Here is a 15,306-nt window from a genome sequence, read left to right on the forward strand (position 1 = left end):
TACAAAATTAAATATACTCTAGCTTTGCAATCCAGCAGTTTTGCTCCTGGTTATTTAACTAAAGGAATTGAAAACTTATATGCACACAAATATTTGTACACAGATGTTTATAGCAGCTTTCTTCATAATTGCCAAAACTTGGAAACAACCAAGATGTTTTTCAGTAGGTATATGCATAATTAACTATGGTATAGCCAGATGATGGAATACTATTCAGTGCAAAAAGAAGTGAGCCATGAAAAGACAAGTAGGAAATTTAAATGCATATAACTAAAGAGAAGAATTCAATTTGAAAAGGCTACATACTCTGTGATTCCGACTATGTGACATTCTGGAGATGGCAAAAGTATGGAGATGATAGAAAGATCAGTGATTGCCAGGGATTAAGTGTATGTGTGGTGAGTGAATGAAAGATGGAGAAGAAGGAACACAGAGAATATTTAGGGCAATGAAGATATCCTGTATAACACAGTAATGGGGGATATATGTCACCACCCTTTTCGTATGTTATGCATTATATATTTTACTTTATATATGTGTTCAAACCCATAGAATGTATACCACCAAGAGTGAGCCCTAATGTAAACCATGGCCCTTAGGAGATTATGATGTATAAGTTCATCACTGAAACAAATGCAACACTCTGGTTGGGGAGACCATTCATACATGGAGGCAGGGAGTATATGAGAAAACTCTGTACCTTAATTTATTTGTGAATATAAAATTCCTCTAAAAATAGAGGAATAAAATAAAATAAAATATATATAAAATAAAAAAATTTAAATGCATGACTGAGTTGAGTTCAGGAACAACAAAGAAGTGTAAATCTACAGCAGTAAAAAATAATTGGAGATAGCATTTGACCTGGGACTATCTGCTTAACTGATGCTGAAGCTGAAGTTCCACTATTTTGGCTACCTGATGTGAAGAACTGACTTATTCCAAAAGACCCTGATGCTGGGAAAGATTGAAGGCAGGAGGAGAAGGGGACGACAGAGGATGAGATGGTTGGATGGCATCACCGACTAGATGGACATGAGTTTGAGCAAGTGCTGGGAGTTAGTGATGAACAGGGAAGCCTGGTGTGCTGTAGTCAATGGGGTTGCAAAGAGTCAGACAAGACTGAGTGAGCTGATCTGCTTATCAATGTGGATCTAATCTAGGTTTTATTAATAATAAGTCATGTGGATCAGGAACAAGAGACAAAGTCTAAAATAGGAGTATGTATAGCAAGATATCACAGAGAAGAAAACTCGCATTGAACCCAGATCTACAAAGAGAAATACTCTCACAGAGTAAATGGGAAAACTCTACCACACAACATGAGATTGTGACCATATGATCAAGTTTTGCTTCTGGATCTAGATAGAAGAGAAAAAAATACACCTACTCTGAAATGCCCTAATCGTAAGCCTGAGATTTACCTGTATGGCCCATAAAACTCCAAATCAACAATTTATAAAATCAGATATGTAAGGATTGCAGTACAGAAATTATGAGAAATAGAAGAGAAAATAACTACCTTCATACTTGAACAACTAGGGTATACTTTAAGAAATAGTAAATGGAAATGAAAATAAGAGATCAGGGAAAAAGCCAGAAACTGGCTAATCAGATTTGAAAATGAGCCAAATAGAAGCTCTAGAAATAATTTAAATTGAAAACTCAATAAATAAATCAAATAGTAAATTATGCCTAGCTGAAGAAAAAAGGATGGACCTGGAAATTAAATCTAAAAAAGAACACAAATGTAGTACAGAAAGACGAAAGATGAAATAAAGTTAAAGAGATCTTAAAAATATATAAAGGACATGGTGAAAAGACCTTTTATATGTTTCATTCTAAGGCCCAGAATGATTAAAGAGAATGAGAAAGTTATGGATTGACTTTTACTTATTTTGCTTATAACCTTTCAGCTTGCTGAATCTTACAATGTATGACTGTCAATAATTCATGAAAATTATGTTTTTCATCTTTCAAAATATTTCTTATGTTGATAGTGGTCTTTTCTGGTGGCTCAGTTGGTAAAGAATCTGCCTGCTGCAATGAAAGAGACCTGAGCTTGATCCTTGGGTTGGGAAGATCCCTTGGAGAAGGGAAAAGCTACCCACTCCAGTATTTTTGCCTGGAGAATTCCATGGACAGAAGAGCCTGGCAGTCCATAGTGTCGCAAAGAGTCAGACATGACTGAGCAAATTTCAGTTATGATGATAGTAAATATTTTCAGTTTTTATTTGCTTAAAATGTTTTTCTATTTTTCCTTCCTTTTAAAAGAGTGTTTCACTGAGTTAGAGAATTTTAAATTTGCTAATTATTTCTTCTCAACATTTTGAAGATGTCATTTCAATATTTTTTCATAGCTAGTATTGCTCTTGGGGCAGCTGTCAATCTAATTGGTTATACCTTTGCAGGTGTGCTGAATTTTATTTCCTCTGTTTTTTTTAAAAGATATTTGAAACACAACTTTATTTTGATTCTAAATGAAAAGGAATGGGAATAACAGTAACAAACAAGACTCCACCACTGAATACTGTGATGTGACTGTAGCAAGGAGGAAACAACTCTTCCAAAGTAGCTCAATAAGCAGGTCTAAAAAATGAAGGTATTTTAGCTGTCACATTCACTCTGAAGCCCATTCATCTCCTTTAGCATCCCAAAGATTAAGCACATGTTCTATTTAGCTATACAATAATGTGGCAAATGCTGGACTGCCCATAAAACTAAACTTCTAACTCTGGGCTCCAGCTTCACTTTCTCACAAGTCATCATCTTCATTTGGGAGAGCTGTTTTCTGAGCAACCTCCAGCTCATGCTCATGTGCTGCCAAGACTGGGGCCATGACCATCTCTGGTGGGGCAACTTGGAGATGAACTTCAAGTTAGTGTCTCTGATCAGTTTTCTAGCAAGCCCGAGGAAGGGTTTTTCAAAGTTGTAGTTACTTTTGACAGAAATGTCATAGTACTGAAAATTCTTCTTTCAGTGGAAGACAATTGACTTTGCTTTTATCTTTCCATCCTTAATATCCACTTTGCTTCCATACAACACAATGAGGATGTTTGCACATAATCTTATCACATCACTATGCCAATTAGGCACATTCTTGCAAGTAACTCTCAATGTTACATCAAACATTATAATGGAATACTGAGCTTGGATATAATAGCCATCTCTCAGTTCACCAAATTTCACCTGACCAGTTGTAACCCATATATTGAAGTTAATAGGTCCTCTGTTGGAATGGAACACAAGGAGATGAACTTCAGTACCCAAGGTAGCTATTGCATACACTTTCTCAAATTCACCAGTCTGATGCTGTTTCATGAATGTAGTTATTCCAGTACCACCATCATCAATCAATACAAGCTTGAGCTGAACTTGGGGTTCTCCTTGGGCAGCCGTTGTGATGTTACTTCCATACCCATCTCTCTTTCCTGTATGTTTAATATCATCTGTTTGGTATTCTACAGAAATTCAATAAAGAAATTTGAGGGAGGGAAATAATCCCACATATCCCAGAGATTCAAGAGGAATGATGAACAAAGAAAAAAAGTAAATATAATTAAAGCTAAAAATATATAAAATGTATAATTATTGGCATAGGAACCAAATAATTATTGGCAGACAGGGCAGGAGATGTTACAAACCCCACTCTTGCAGGAGGGCTTGGCAGATGCCTCCATAGCTAGAGCTTGCATAGGAACTTGGAATGTTAGGTACATGAATCAAGATAAATTGGAAGTGGTCAAACAGGAGATGGCAAGAGTGAACATCGACATTTTAGGAATCAGTGAACTAAAATGGCCAGAATGGGTGAATTTAATTCAGATGAACATTTTATCTACTACTGTGCACAAGAATCCTGTAGAAGAAATAGAATAGCCCTCATAGTAAACAAAAGAGTCCAAAATGCAGTACTTGGGTGCAATCTCGAAAACAACAGAATGATCTCTGTTCATTTCCAAGACAAACCATTCAATATCACAGTAATTCAAGTCTATTCCCCAATCACTAATGCTGAAGAAGCTGAAGTTGAATGGTTCTATGAAGACCTACAAGACCTCCTACTATCACCAAAAAAAAAAACTAGTACCAAAAAAAATAATAAAAATAAAATAAAATAAAAAGATGTTCTCTTCATTATAGGGGACTGGAATGTGAAAGTAGGAAGTCAAGAGATACCTGGAATAACAAGCAGGTTTGGCCTTGGAGTACAAAAGGAAGAAGGGCAAAAGCTAACAGAGTTTTGCCAAGAGAATGCACTGGTCATAGCAAACACCCTCTTCCAACAACACGAGAAGACTCTACACATAGACCTCATCAAATCAATTTCAAAATCAGTTTGATTATATTCTTTGCAGCCGAAATGGAGAAGCTCTATACAGTCAGCAAAAACAAGGCTGGGAGCTGACTGGGGCTCAGATCATGAACTCCTTATTGCAAAATTCAGACTTAAATTGAAGAAAGTGGGAAAAACCACTAGACCATAGATGTATGACCTAAATCAAATCCCTTATGATTATACAGTGGAAGTGACAAATAGATTCAAGGAATTAGATTTGATAGAGTGTCTGAAGAATTATGGATAGAGGTTTGTGACATTGTATGAGAGGACATGAATAAAACCATCCCCACGGTAAAAAAAAAAAAAAAAGGCAAAATGGTTGTCTAAGGAGGCCTTACAAATAGTTGAGAAAAGAAGAGAAGCTAAAGACAAAGGAGAAAAGAAGGACATACCCATCTGAATGCAGAGTTCCAAAGAAGAGCAAGGAGAGTTAAGAAAGCTTCCTCAGTGATCAATGCAAAGAAATAGAGGAAAACAATAGAATGGGAAAGACTAGAGATCTCCTAAAAAAAATTAGAGATGCCAAGGGAACATATCATGCAAAGATGGGCACCATAAAGGACAGAAACAGTATGGACCTAACAGAAGCAGAAATTAAGAAGAGGTGGCAAGAATACACAGAAGAATTATACAAAAAAGATCTTAATGTCCCAGATAACCTTGATGGTGTGATGACTCACCTAGAGCCAGAGATCTTGGAGTGTAAAGTCAAGTGGCTTTAGGAAGCATCACTATGAAAAAAGCTCATGGAAGTGATGAAATTCCAGCTGAGCTATTTCAAATTCAAAAAGATGCTGCTGCTAAAGTACAGCATTCAATGTGCCAGCACATTTGGAAAACCCAGCTGTGGCTACAGGACTGGAAAAGATCAGTTTTCCTTCCAATTCTAAAGAAAGGCAATGCCAGAGGATGTTCAGACTGCCAAAAAATTTCACTCATTTCACATGCTAGCAAAGGCTCAAAATTCTCCAAGCTAGTTTTCAACAGTACATAAACCTAGAACTTCCAGATGTTCAAGCTGAATTTAGAAAAAGCAAAGGAATCAGAGATCAAATTGGCAACATCTGTTGGATCATAGAAAAAGCAAAAGAATCCCAGAAAAACATCTCCTTCTGCTTCATTGATTACACTAAAGCCTTTGACTCTGTGGATCACAACAAACCATAAAAAAATCCTTAAAGAGATGGGAATATCAGACCACCTTACCTGCCTCCTGAGAAACCTATATGCAGGTCAAGAAGCAATAGTTAGAAACCAGATATGGAACAATGGATTGGTTCAAAAGTGGGAAAGGAGTACAACAAGGCTGTATATTGTCACCCTGTTTATTTAGCTTATATGCAGAGCACATCATGCAGAATGCTAGGCTGGATGAAGCACAAGCTGGAATCAATATTGCCAGGAGAAATATCAATAACCTCAGATATGCAGATGATACCACCCTTTATGGCAGAAAGAAAGAGGAACTAAACAGCTTCTTGATGAAAGGGAAAGAGGAGAGTGAAAAAGCTGGCTTAAAATTCAACATTTGAAAAACTAAGATCATGGCATCTGGTCCCATCACTTCATGACAAATAGATGGGGAAACAATGGAAACAGTGAGAGACTATTTTTTTGGGTTCCAAGATCACTACAGATGGCGACTGCAGCCATGAAATTAAAAGACGCTTGATCCTTGGAGGAATGCTATGACAAACTTAGACAGTGTATTAAAAAAGCAGAGACAATGCTCTGCTTGCAAAGGTCCATCTAGTCGAAGCTATATTTTTTCCAGTAGTCACGTTTGAATGTGAGTGTTGGACAATAAAAAAGGTTGAATGCCAATGAATTGATGCCTTTGTGCTGTGGTGTTGGAGAAGACGCTTGAAAGTCCCTTGGACAGCAATGAGATCAAATCAGTCAATTCTAAAGGAAATCAGTCCTGAATATTCATTAGAAGGACTGAAGATGAGACTCCAATACTTTGACCACCTGATGTGAGGAGCTGATTCATGCAAAAAGACCCTGATGTTGGGAAAGATTGAAGGCAGGAGGAGGAGGGGAGTACAGAGGATGAGATGGTTGAATGGTATCTCTGATTCAATGGACACGAGTTTGAGCAATGTCTAGGAGATGGTGAAGGACAAGGAAGCCTGGTGTGCTGCACTCCATAGGGTCACAAAGTGTCAGACACGACTGAGTGACTGAACAACAACAAATAATTTTTGGCATTTCATAAAACAAAGATAGAACTAAATTCTTACACACCATTCTCTAATTATGATACAATTATGTTGAAAATAATGGTAAAATATAATTAAAATCATTTCAAACTTTTAGAAAGAGAAAAAGATAGGTTTATAAAAATGTGGAAATATATTTAAAACAGAAAAGTAATATAAATATTGCCTGTCAGAATCTGTGGAGGTAAACTTACAACCTTAAATTATTAAAATAAAGTTGAAAATTGATGAAATAAGCATTTCAATAAGCATTTCTATTTAACAAATTAGAAAAAGAACAACACAATGACCTCAAAGTGAAAGAAATTATATAATATAGGAAAAAGCAGACATACACAAAAATAGAAAACAATATAAAGAGTATAAACAAAAGATTGGAGTGATTAATACAATTGACAAACTCTAATGAAAAACAAAAAATATCACAATTGAAAAATAATAGGAATGAATAAATGAATAATAAAAACATCAGGGGAGGAGCTAAGATGGCGGAGGAGTAGGACGGGGAGAACACCTCCCCCACAGATTCATCAAAAGAACATTTAAACGCTGAGTAAATTCCACAAAACAACTTCTGAATGCCGGCAGAGGACATCAGGCACCCAGAAAAGCAACCCAAGTCTTCGAAAGAAGGTAGGAAAAAATATAAAAGACAAAAAAAGAGACAAAAGAGGGAGGGATAGAGTTCCATCCTCGGAAGGGAGTCTTAAAAAGAAAGAAGTTTCCAAACACCAGGAAACCTTCTCACTGCCGAATCTGTGCCGAGCCTTGGAAGCACAGAGGGCAACATAACAGGGAGGAAAAATAAATAAACAATTAAAACCCTCAGATTGCGAGCCCTACGGTAACTCCCCCAGAGGAGAAGCAGCGCAGACGCCTGCACACGCCACTAGCAAGCGGGGGCTGGGCAGGGAGGTGCGGCGCGGGCTGCATCGCTTAGAGTAAAGATCTGGCCTGAATACCCTGAGCTCTATCTGAGCGAAGTAATTTGGGCTAGCAAACCAGACTGTGGGATATCTACCACGCAAAAAGCCAGCCCTAACCTAAGACACTGCCAGGCCCGTGCATGGAACAAAGGACTGAACAGAGATAGCCGGCTGCAGACCATCCCCCTCCAGTGACAGGCAGCCAGAGCCGGAAGGGGGAAATCGTAGCTCCAGAGAGACATTATCTATAAAACTGTAAGCAGGCTTCTTTGCTAACTAAACTTCTTGGGGGTCTGGATGGTCAACATCCGCCTGAGAAGGTGCGACGGTTGTACACCTAGATAACCGAGGGGAGAGGCGATAAGTCGCAGCAATCATGCTCGCCAAACACCTCATCACCTGAGCTGCGTGGACCTGGGAAGGGCACAAAACGCAGGCCCAACCGAGTCTGCGCCTCTGAGGACTACCCGAGTGCCTGAACCTGAGCGGCTTGGACCTGGGAGGTGCAAGCAGCCCAGGGCCGGCCAAGGATGGTTCCTGGTGGAGCAACCTGGAGCCTGAGCAGTGTGGGCAGGGAGGCTACATGCGCCGTGAGTGGGGGCAGACCCAGTGTGGCTGAGGCACTGCGAGCACACGCCAGTGTTATTTGTTTGCAGCGTCCCTCCCTCTCCACAGTGCGACTGAACAAGTGAGCCTAAAAAAAAAAAAAAAAAAAGTGTCCACCACTGTCCCCTTTGTGTCAGGGTGGAAACCAGACACTGAAGAGACCAGCAAACAGAAGAAGTTATAACAGAGGGAACTGCCTTGGAAGCTACAGGCAATAGATTAAAACTCTGTGGTTAGTACCAACTACATAGGAAGGGGCCTATAGATCTTGAGAAATGTAAGTCGGAGCAAGGAACTAGCCGAAAATGAACTGACCCCACAATACCCACAACAAAACCGGAGAAAGTCCTAGATATATTTTTACTATTTTTATGATCATTCTTTCTTTCTTTTTAATTTTTTAAAAAAATTTTAAGTCCTCTATTATTCCTTTAATTTTCACTTTTATAACCTACTATTACTTTGCAAAAAAAAAAAAGACCCTATTTTTTTAAAGCAAACTTCATATATATATTTTTATAATTTTTGTGACCTGGCTTTTTTTTTCTTTTCTTCTTTTCTTTAACATCGTATTTTTGAAATTCCAATCTCTAGATTTTTAATTTCAGCTTTTTGGTATTTGTTATCAATTTTGGACCTCTATTTTTATTTTTCATAATTTTTGTGACTTTTTTTTCCCTCTCTCTTTCTTTCTCTTCTTCTTTTAAATAACATTGTATATCTGAAATTCCAAACTCTACTCTAAATATTTAATTTACGCTTTTTGGTATTTGTTATCAATTTTGTACCTATATTTTCTTTATAATTTTTGCGACTTTGTTTGTTTTTCTCTCTTTCTTTTTCTTCTTCTTTTTTTTAACATTGTATTTTTGAAAATCCAAACTCTACTCTAGATTTTTAATTTTTGCTTTTATGTATGTTACCAATTTTGTACCTTTAAGAACCCAATCATCAGTACCCATTTTTCACTAGGGAGCGAGATTACTGGCTTGACTGTTCTCTCTCCCTTTGGACTCTCCATTTTCTCCACCAGATCACCTGTGTCTCCTCCCTAACCCCTCTCTACTCTACCCAACTCTGTGAATTTCTGTGTGTTCCAGATGGTGGAGAACACTTAGGAAACGGATTACTGGCTGGATCTGTCTCCCTCCTTTTCATTCCCCCCTTTTATCCTCCTGGCCACCTGTCTCCTTCCTCCTTCTTCTCTTCTCTGTATAACTCTGTGAACATCTCTGAGCAGTCCAGTTGTAGAGTGCACATAAGGAAGTGATTACTGGCTAGCCCACTCTCTCCTCTATTGATTCCACCTCATCTCATTCGGGTCACCTCTAACTCTCTCCTCCTTCTTCTCTTCTCCATGTAATGCTGTGAACCTCTCTGGGTGACCCTTACAGTGGAGAAGCTTTTCATCTTTAACCTAGATGTTTTATCAATGGTGCTGTATAGAAGGAGAAGTTTTGAAACTACTGTAAAAATAAGACCAATAACTGGAAGCAGGAGGCTTAAGTCCAAACCCTGACTCCAGGGAACTCCTGACTCCAGGGAACATTAATGGATAGGAGCTCATCAAACGCCTCCATACTTACACTGAAACCAAGCACTACACAAGGGCCAACAAGTTCCAGGGCAAGACATACCAAGCAAATTCTCCAGCAACACAGGAACACAGCCTTGAGCTCCAAGATAGAGGCTGTCCAAAGTCACCCCAAAACCATAGACATCTCACAACTCATTACTGGACACTTCATTGCACTCCAGAGACAAGAAATACAGCTCCACCCACCAGAACACTGACACAAGCTTCCCTAACCAAGAAACCTTGAAAAGCCACTTGTACAAACCCACACACAGCAAGGAAATGCCACAATAAAGAGAACTCCACAAACTGCCAGAATACAGAAAGGACACCCCAAACTCAGCAATTTAAACAAGATGAAGAGACAGAGGAATACCCAGCAGATAAAGGAACAGGAAAAATGCCCACCAAACCAAACAAAAGAGGAAGAGATAGGGAATCCACCTGATAAAGAATTCCAAATAATGATAGTGAAATTGATCCAAAATCTTGAAATCAAAATGGAATCACAGATAAATAGCCTGGAGACAAGGATTGAGAAGATGCAAGAAAGGTTTAACAAGGACCTAAAAGAAATAAAAAAGAGTCAATATATAATGAATAATGCAATAAATGAAATCAAAAACACTCTGGAGGCAACAAATAGTAGAATAACAGAGGCAGAAGATAGGATTAGTGAATTAGAAGATAGAATGGTAGAAATACATGAATCAGAGAGGAAAAAAGAAAAACGAGTTAAAAGAAATGAGGACAATCTCAGAGACCTCCAGGACAATATTAAACGCTACAACATTCGAATCATAGGGGTCCCAGAAGAAGAAGACACAAAGAAAGACCATGAGAAAATACTTGAGGAGATAATAGTTGAAAACTTCCCTAAAATGAGGAAGGAAATAATCACTCAAGTCCAAGAAACCCAGAGAGTCCCAAACAGGATAAACCCAAGGCAAAACACCCCAAGACACATATTAATCAAATTAACAAAGATCAAACACAAAGAACAAATATTAAAAGCAGCAAGGGAAAGACAACAAATAACACACAAGGGAATTCCCATAAGGATAACAGCTGATCTTTCAATAGAAACTCTTCAAGCCAGGAGGGAATGGCAAGACATACTTAAAGTGATGAAAGAAAATAACCTACAGCCCAGATTATTGTACCCAGCAAGGATCTCATTCAAATATGAAGGAGAAATCAAAAGCTTCCCAGACAAGCAAAAGCTGAGAGAATTCAGCACCACCAAACCAGCTCTCCAACAAATACTAAAGGATATTCTCTAGACAGGAAACACAAAAACGGTGTATAAACTCGAACCCAAAACAATAAAGTAAATGGCAATGGGATCATACTTATTAATAATTACCTTAAACGTAAATGGGTTGAATGCCCCAACCAAAAGACAAAGACTGGCTGAATGGATACAAAAACAAGACCCCTACATATGCTGTCTACAAGAGATCCACCTCAAAACAGGGGACACATACAGACTGAAAGTGAAGGCCCAGAAAAAGATTTTCCATGCAAATAGGGACCAAAAGAAAGCAGGAGTAGCAATACTCATATCAGATAAAATAGACTTTAAAACAAAGGCTGTGAAAAGAGACAAAGATGGTCACTACATAATGATCAAAGGATCAATCCAAGAAGAAGATATAACAATTATAAATATATATGCACCCAACATGGGAGCACCGCAATATGTAAGACAAATGCTAACAAGTATGAAAGGAGAAATTAACAATAACACAATAATAGTGGGAGACTTTAATACCCCACTCACACCTATGGATAGATCAACTAAACAGAAAATTAACAAGGAAACACAAACGTTAAAGGATACAATAGACCAGTTAGACCTAATTGATATCTATAAGACATTTCATCCCAAAACAAGGAATTTCACCTTTTTCTCAAGTGCACATGGAACCTTCTCCAGGATAGATCACATCATGGGCCATAAAGCTAGCCTTGGTAAATTCAAAAAAATTGAAATCATTCCAAGCATCTTTTCTGACCACAATGCAGTAAGATTAGATCTCAATTACAGGAGAAAAACTATTAAAAATTCCAACATATGGAGGCTGAACAACATGCTGCTGAATAACCAAGAAATCACAGAAGAAATCAAAAAAGAAATCAAAATTTGCATAGAAATGAATGAAAATGAAAACACAACAACCCAAAACCTGTGGGACACTGTAAAAGCAGTCCTAAGGGGAAAGTTCATAGCAATACAGGCATACCTCAAGAAACAAGAAAAAAGTCAAATAAATAACCTAACTCTACACCTAAAGCAACTAGAAAAGGAAGAAATGAAGAACCCCAGGGTTAGTAGAAGGAAAGAAATCTTAAAAATTAGGGCAGAAATAAATGCAAAAGAAACAAAAGAGACCATAGCAAAAATCAACAAAGACAAAAGCTGGTTCTTTGAAAGGATAAATAAAATCGACAAACCATTAGCCAGACTCATGAAGAAACAAAGGGAGAAAAACCAAATCAATAAAATTAAAAATGAAAATGGAGAGATCACAACAGACAACACAGAAATACAAAGGCTCATAAGAGACTACTATCAACAATTATATGCCAATAAAATGGACAACGTGGAAGAAATGGACAAATTCTTAGAAAAGTACAACGTTCCAAAACTGGACCAGGAAGAAATGGAAAATCTTAACAGACCCATCACAAGCACGGAAATTGAAACTGTAATCAAAAATCTTCCAGCAAACAAAAGCCCAGGTCCAGATGGCTTCACAGCTGAATTCTACCAAAAATTTAACGAAGAGCTAACACCTATCCTGCTCAAACTCTTCCAGAAAATTGCAGAGGAAGGTAAACTTCCAAACTCATTCTATGAGGCCACCACCACCCTAATACTAAAACCTGACAAAGATCCCACAAAAAAAGAAAACTACAGGCCAATATCACTGATGAACATAGATGCAAAAATCCTTAACCAAATTCTAGCAATCAGAATCCAACAACGCATTAAAAAGATCATACACCATGACCAAGTGGGCTTTATCCCAGGGATGCAAGGATTCTTCGATATCTGCAAATCAATGCAATACACGACATTAACAAATTGAAAAATAAAAACAATATGATTATCTAAATAGATGCAGAGAAATCCTTGACAAAATTCAGCATCCATTTACGATAAAAACTCTCCAGAAAGCAGGAATAGAAGGAACATCAGATCAGATCAGTCGCTCAGTCGTGTCCAACTCTTTGTGATCCCATGAATCGCAGCACACCAGGCCTCCCTGTCCATCACCAACTCCCGGAGTTCACTGAGACTCACGGCCATCGAGTCAGTGATGCCATCCAGCCATCTCATCCTCTGTCATCCCCTTCTCCTCCTGCCCCCAATCCCTCCCAGCATCAGAGTCTTTTCCAATGAGTCAACTCTTCGCATGAGGTAGCCAAAGTACTGGAGTTTCAGCTTTAGCATCATTCCTTCCAAAGAAATCCCAGGGCTGATCTCCTTCAGAATGGACTGGTTGGATCTCCTTGCAGTCCAAGGGACTCTCAAGAGTCTTCTCCAATACCACAGTTCAAAAGCATCAGTTCTTTGGCGCTCAGCCTTCTTCACAGTCCACCTCTCACATCCATACATGACCACAGGAAAAACCATAGCCTTGACTAGATGAACCTTTGTTGGCAAAGTAATGTCTCTGCTTTTGAATATGCTATCTAGGTTGGTCATAACTTTCCTTCCAAGGAGTAAGCGTCTTTTAATTTCATGGCTGCAGTCACCATCTGCAGTGATTTTGGAGCCCAGAAAAATAAAGTCTGACACTGTTTCCACTGTTTCCCCATCTATTTCCCATTAAGTGATGGGACTGGATGCCATGATCTTCATTTTCTGAATGTTGAGCTTAAGCCAACTTTTTCACTCTCCACTTTCACTTTCATCAAGAGGCTTTTTGTTCTTCTTCACTTTCTGCCATAAGGGTGGTGTCATCCGAATATCTGAGGTTATTGGTATTTCTCCTGGCAATCTTGATTCCAGCTTGTGTTACTTCCAGTCCAGCGTTTCTCATGATGTACTCTTCATATAAGTTAAACAGAGTGACAATATACAGCCTTGACATACTCCTTTTCCTATTTGGAACCAGTCTGTTGTTCCATGTCCAGTTCTAACTATTGCTTCCTGACCTGCATATAAATTTCTCAAGAGGCAGATCAGGTGGTCTGGTATTCCCATCTCTTTCAGAATTTTCCACAGTTTGTTGTGATCCACACAGTCAAAGGCTTTGGCATAGTCAATAAAGCAGAAATAAATGTTTTTCTGGAACTCTCTTGCTTTTTCTATGATCCTGAGGATGTTGGCAATTTGATCTCTGGTTCCTCTTCCTTTTCTAAAACCAGCTTGAACATCAGGAAGTTCATAGTTCACATATTGCTGAAGCCTGGCTTGGAGAATTTTGAGCATTACTTTACTAGCGTATGAGATGAATGCAATTGTGCGGTAGTTTGAGCATTCAGACTTAAATTGAAGACAGTAGGGAAAATCACTAGACCATTCAGGTATGACCTAAGTAAAATTCCTTATGATTATATAGTGGAAGTGAGAAATAGATTTAAGGGCCTAGATCTGATAGAGTGCTTGATGAACTATGGAATGAGGTTCGTGACATTGTACAGGAGACAGGGATCAAGACCATTCCCATAGAAAAGAAATGCAAAAAAGCGAAATGGCTGTCTGGGGAGGCCTTACAAATAGCTGTGAAAAGAAGAGAAGCGAAAAGCAAAGGAGAAAAGGAAAGATATAAACATCTGAATGCAGAGTTTCAAAGAATAACAAGAAGAGATAAGAAAGCCTTCTTCAGTGATCAATGCAAAGAAATAGAGGAAAACAACAGAATGGGAAAGACTAGAGATCTCTTCAAGAAAATAAGAGATACCAAAGGAACATTTCATGCAAAGATGGGCTGGATAAAGGACAGAAATGGTATGGACCTAACAGAAGCAGAAGATATTAAGAAGAGATGGCAAGAATACACAGAAGAACTGTACAAAAAATCTTCATGACCCAGATCATCACAATGATGTGATCACTGACCTAGAGCCAGACACCCTGGAATGTGATGTCAAGTGGGCCTTAGAAAGCATCACTAGGAACAAAGCTAGTGGAGGTGATAGAATTCCAGTTCAGCTATTCCAAATCCTGAAAGATGATGCTGTGAAAGTGCTGCACTCAATATGCCAGCAAATTTGGAAAACTCAGCAGTGGCCTCAGAACTGGAAAAGGTCAGTTTTCATTCCAATCCCAAAGAAAGGCAATGCTGGATCATACGTAGTTCTATTTTTAATTTTTTGAGTAATATTCCCTGTTTATTCATTTTTCTTTTCAGCTTCAGTGATTTTCACTTCTCTCTCTTCCACCAGGCTGATTTGATCCTTTGTTTCATCTAATCTACTGTTTATTCCTTCTACTGTATTTTCCACTTCAGTTATTGTATTTTTATCTGTTTGTTCTTTATATTTTCTTACTCTTTGTTAAAAGTTTCTAATTTCTTACTCTGTTATAATTTTCTGCCATTTTTTTTTTTTAATATCGTCACAATCACCACCTTGGTCTATCGAGGTTTCTAGACTGCCTAACTTCATGTCATTAGTTCT

General features: G+C 38.2%; 1 pseudogene; it reads right to left on the minus strand.

The window, feature by feature from the left end:
* Positions 1-2,755: 2,755 nt before the first annotated feature.
* Positions 2,756-3,132, minus strand: LOC102267078 (GTP-binding nuclear protein Ran-like; annotated as a pseudogene).
* Positions 3,133-15,306: the final 12,174 nt, after the last annotated feature.

Source organism: Bos mutus, chromosome 5 (genome assembly GCF_027580195.1).
Source record: "Bos mutus isolate GX-2022 chromosome 5, NWIPB_WYAK_1.1, whole genome shotgun sequence".
NCBI classification, from domain to species: Eukaryota; Metazoa; Chordata; class Mammalia; order Artiodactyla; family Bovidae; genus Bos; species Bos mutus.